Raw genomic sequence first — 5,171 nt, 5'->3', positions numbered from 1 at the left:
AAAATACAATCTGAAATGTTTCTTCCTGGAACAAAAGCATGTTGTTGAGGAGAGATTATGCGGGAGGCAATTGAAGACAAGCGAACTGCAAGGATCTTTGGAATAATCTTGAAAACAAAATTGGTGAGAGCAATAGGTCGAAATTGTTTAATTGAGTCCGCATGATCAACTTTTGGAATTAAAATAATAAGCCCTGAGTTGTAGGATGCCGATAACTGACCAGTAGTAAAGAAATGTTGTACCGCATTTATCACATCCGCACCAACAATCTCCCAACATGATACAAAGAACTGACCACTAAAGCCATCGGGACCTGGGGCGCTATCTAGATCCATAGACTTAACCACAGCCCAAATCTCCTCAGATAAAGGAACTGAAGTAAGAGCACAATTTTCTTCCTCTGTAACCAATGAAGGAATCACATTGGACACCAAACCATTATCCTGATAGTCTTCATGCTGAGTAAAGAGATCCATATAATATTCAAGAATGTGTGTCTGAATAGATTGAAGGTCATTCAATACCTTATCACCATCCCTTAGTACAGTAATAGAAGAACGATTTCGACGCGTCCTACACATAGCATGGAAAAAAGAAGAATTTCGGTCCCCCGCAGATAACCACCGCAACCTTGACTTTTCCCGGAAAAAAATCTCTTGTGCCCGAAGTGAATCATTCAAATTAGCTTGTATCTCGTTCTCCTTTGCATACTCATCATCACTCCCACCAGAAGACGCAATGACTCTTTGAATATCAGCTAAAGCCTCAAGATCCTTTTTAACTCTGCAATGAACATCCCCAAAAACCTCCCAATTCCATTTTCTAAGAGCTTTCCGTAAGATGCGTAACTTGTGCTGAAGAATAGTTAGAGGGCAGCCCAAAGAGTGAGCTGATGACCAACAACCCTTAACAAAGTTCATAAAATCATTATGTTCCAACCACATCTTCCGGAAGTGAAAAAGACTGTGATGAGAATCTGAAAATTTTGAGAAAGACATAAGAAGTGGATTATGATCAGAGCAGATTCGTGGCAAAGTGCGACAATCAAATTGATCCCAAGCAGCCAACCACTCCAGATTAGCCAAACTCCTATCCAAACGTAACTCTACATTTCCCCGAATACCTCTTCTGCTCACCCATGTAAATTCAGCACCTTTAGTATCAACATGAACAAGTTCACACACATCTGACATTGCCTGAAACTCCTCACATGAGCGCATACAAAGAGGAGCCCCACCTTTCTTTTCATGAGCACCTAGAACTGCATTGAAATCACCAAAAACCAACCATGGACCAGTTACAAAACTTCCCTTCACCATAGCGATATCCTCCCATAATTGGCGCCGACCTACCATTGTAGTACGAGCATACACTGCAGTAATAAAACAATTAACTCCATCAAACATTACTTGCAGAGAAACCTGTTGTTCCGAGACAGATAGCACTCGAACCCAAGGTATAAGAGAGACTCTACAAAAAACCCATAAATTCGGCCTTAATGAACCTCGATCATTAGTGCATACCACCCGCAAGCCTAGAGTATTCCAGAAAGACAGAGGAATAGACTCCAAAGAGACAAAAGGCTCCGCTATACATAAAATCTCTGGGTTGTTAGCCCTGACAAACTCTGTTAATGCATCTTGAGTGGGGTTATTTGCAATTGTGTTACTTAATATCTCCATGTAGCTGCTTTCTCTTGACCGGTATTGAACAATCTGTTGTATCTGATGGGTTGCTGAGAAGGCTTTTCAAAGTTGAGTGTCTTTGCCTTTTGCTTATCTGTGTAAACCTGGTAATCATCAAGTCATTTTTACTGTACACAAAAGTAGACATTATTAAACATAATTATTCTCAGGATTCTTGTCACACCCTAACCCGGAAATCTGCCATTTTTTTTTTCAGAGTAAGGGTGTGAATAACTTTTAATTGTCAAAGATAAGAAACACTTTGGCAAATAAAAACTATATTAAAAAAAATTAGAATCAGAAGTGACTTGATTGTTGAACTCTTTATTACATAAGTAAGTACTTGCAAGAGAAACAAAAGCAAGCTTAGGAAATAAGCTTTATTGTACAAAGATAAACCAAAACAGTAAACTAAAAATTTATTTCTCCTTCTCCTACTTCCAGATTTCCAGAAATTAAATTCTAACCCTCAAGAGCATGATCTGCACTATATCATAAAAGGGGTGAGCTTAAAGCTCAGTAGAGCAAACCTCATACATATAATTAGTGATGGTGCAAGATAGAAAATAACTCCTTATACTCCAGTTGTTAGTATTCTTGTACTAATCTCGGTCACCAGTGTCTTCTTGCCAAACATTAGATCGTTTTATCAATAATAATTGAAGGGGCTTCTCTCCCCAAGTGTATATACCATTGGCTGACATTGCTGGTCCCTTATGAGTATTAGATTCAACTACACAACCATTTTCACTCTTTCTTTAGGCTAGGATAAGATAAAACAACATGATAATGAACTAAGCATATATATATATATATATATATATATATATATATATATATATATATATATATATATATATATATATATATATATTTTACTCAGCATAAACATCCTAATCAGCAGCAAATGTCACTCAAAATCATATGCATCGACCCATATAATCAAACTTGAGGTTCCCCAAAACTTCCCCTACCTTAAACCTGATTTAGTAAAGCTGAGACTTTGTTTCCAGACCTCTAAAGACTTGTCTTCGGACCCTGCTATTTCCAGATTCTCTAAATTGTTTTTCTGCTCTCTTTTCTATCTTGTGTTTCCTACTGCAGGTAAAGGCCTCTTTTATACTAGAAGATGTAATCATGAGAACCTATATGTAGACTAGCCACCTCCTGTTTAGCTCAGTCAGTTAGATAAACACTAGGAGCAGCTTACTGCCAGCTACCGCTTAGAAAAATCATTTGAAGATTATCCCAAACTGCCAGCTCCTGCTTTGAGCTTGTTGCCCAAGTTTTAAGCTGCTCTAAGAGCAGCCACTTGTTGCACACAAGTAACTTTATGTCTGCAGACTCTTAATTGTGGTTAGAAGTGTGTAGACATGTGTTTTCAACAAGCTACTAGGTGACATAGCAGTTAAATAAAACAAAATAACATTCCAGATTTTTTTTTTCTTCTAATGTGTTTTTGTGCATGTGTTGCAGGTTTTAACAAGACTTCCAGCCAAAGAAACTCAAGAAGAGGGAACACAACGAGCTAAAGACAGTTGCTGGAAATTTTTGTACTTTTGCAAAATGTAATGGCAGCAAGTCAAGTTATAAGTACAAAATATAAATAAGAAATTGATGTATTGTGACATTTGGAAACATGTATTAATGTCAATATAGTACTTGTAGCTATCTATGTAACCTTATTGAAACCAAGCACAATCTGTACTATTTTTTTTTTCTTTTTCTTTTTGACAAAGAATGTAAACTAGGTAAATGTTTGCTTTTGTTTGTAAGAAACACTTGTGTTCTACTCTAATATTTTGTTAACCAAAGCTAGTTGGTTTTTGAGTTATAAAAACAAATAAACCAAAATCAGCAGGGATCAAACAATTCATCATTCATGACCCCATACACAAAGCTAGACCCTCTATATTTGATCCTTCAAATAAGTATCTAGCTATAACATAATTTAGTAGTGGTAAACTAGACTTTTATTAACTTAAGCCAAATCAAGTCTTCACAATTCTTCTGACTTCATTAGGTAGTTCCAAGATTTTTGGATAACATAGGTTTTTCTGTGATATGCCATAACTAATGCACACAAAGATTAAAGATAATAATTAAACTACTACACAGTTAGACAGCATTTTGATACCTTGTTTTCCAACTTTAACCGCTAGACAGCACTCAGCATTGCTTGAATGAAACATCAGAGCTTAGTAGAAGGCTGGTTTCTTGGTTTTCCTATGTGTCTTGCAAACTGTGGTGATGATGGTACAATAGTCACTGATTCTTGAAAAAACATGCAGTTCATGGCAATGGACAAGTACAGTGAAAAAGAACAGAAGAATGAATGCGACCATCCCAGCCGGGTATTAATTATGGGAGCCCCAAGATTCAAGCAGAGGGGAATAGTGGAATACTCATATGAAATATTATTCTTTTCTTTCTGCGCGCTCGTAGTCATATCGATGGCAAATGTTGGTGCTGGATGTGAAGATGTTGTTTATTACATTTGAGAGTAGTATTGCAATCCTAATAGCAAGGTAGATTTGAATCAGAACATTAGGGATAATGTGCCACTTGTACTCACGATTGTCCTGCAACGTGGATCATCTGTGGTTATTTCATATGCCGGTGCTTCTGTTTATTTCCAGGTATGATTCCCGGCTATTATAAGAAGTTGCTTATTATCAGGGTCGATCAATATAACTTTTATTCTTGTGATTACAAAGATATGCTAGTAGTTAGCTGGTGCTAAAGACTTGTCACCAAAAAGATCACCAAGGCTCCTCAGCTCTCAGGAAAGTTGACCGACCTCATCTCTGTCAAGCAGGTCCGTTTCTCTGCTCCTCGTGCTTATGTTTATTCACTTTGAATTCTTTTATGATGAAAGGGAAATCTTTTTATTTGATAGAGATCATTCTATTTCCATTCGATATTTATTTATTTTATTTCGGTGTCTTCGATAGTTGATTTGTTTGTAGTTATAAGAAGGGCGTGTCTGATCTTACTGCAATAGTTCTGTTTATAAAGGAATTTTGCAATTGCTTGCCATTTCTCTCAGTGGTCGTAGTGATTAAAGTTGCTTGTTCTCTCTGACCATTTCCCCTCTTAGCCTCTTACAATATTGCAGCTCTTATTACGTTTGGACTTGTTTAAAAATTTCAACATGGACAATTCCTTGTCCAAGTATTCATTTTTCTTTCTTTTCTAAAGCTTCACTTTGTTTCGTATGACTTTAATTAGTATGTTGCCTTAATATACTACGCATTTGGTGTAAACATGATGCAGCAACCATATCATCATATACTAACCAAGATCAATTCATAATTACACAAACACATGTACTGCAGCTATATATAAATATGCATTCAAGAACATTGCTAATAGAATTAGAAGTTCACCTGCATCCACACTCTTTATCCCATCTAGAATAGTTTGTCCAAGTGAATACATGTTCGACATTAGATCACCAACTCAGCAACACAGCAAGAGAAAAGA

At 36.6% G+C, this 5,171-nt stretch overlaps 1 long non-coding RNA gene across 1 annotated transcript; it reads left to right on the top strand.

Moving 5' to 3' along the window:
• The first annotated feature begins 1,684 nt into the window (after nucleotides 1-1,684).
• Nucleotides 1,685-3,499, top strand: LOC133721395 (uncharacterized). Its single transcript, XR_009852179.1, has 2 exons — nucleotides 1,685-1,792; nucleotides 3,162-3,499. It is a non-coding gene; the product is annotated as an uncharacterized LOC133721395 (long non-coding RNA).
• Nucleotides 3,500-5,171: the final 1,672 nt, after the last annotated feature.

The sequence above is a fragment of the Rosa rugosa genome, chromosome 7 (assembly GCF_958449725.1).
Source record: "Rosa rugosa chromosome 7, drRosRugo1.1, whole genome shotgun sequence".
NCBI classification, from domain to species: domain Eukaryota; kingdom Viridiplantae; phylum Streptophyta; class Magnoliopsida; order Rosales; family Rosaceae; genus Rosa; species Rosa rugosa.
This window is presented reverse-complemented; position numbering and strand designations above follow the sequence as displayed.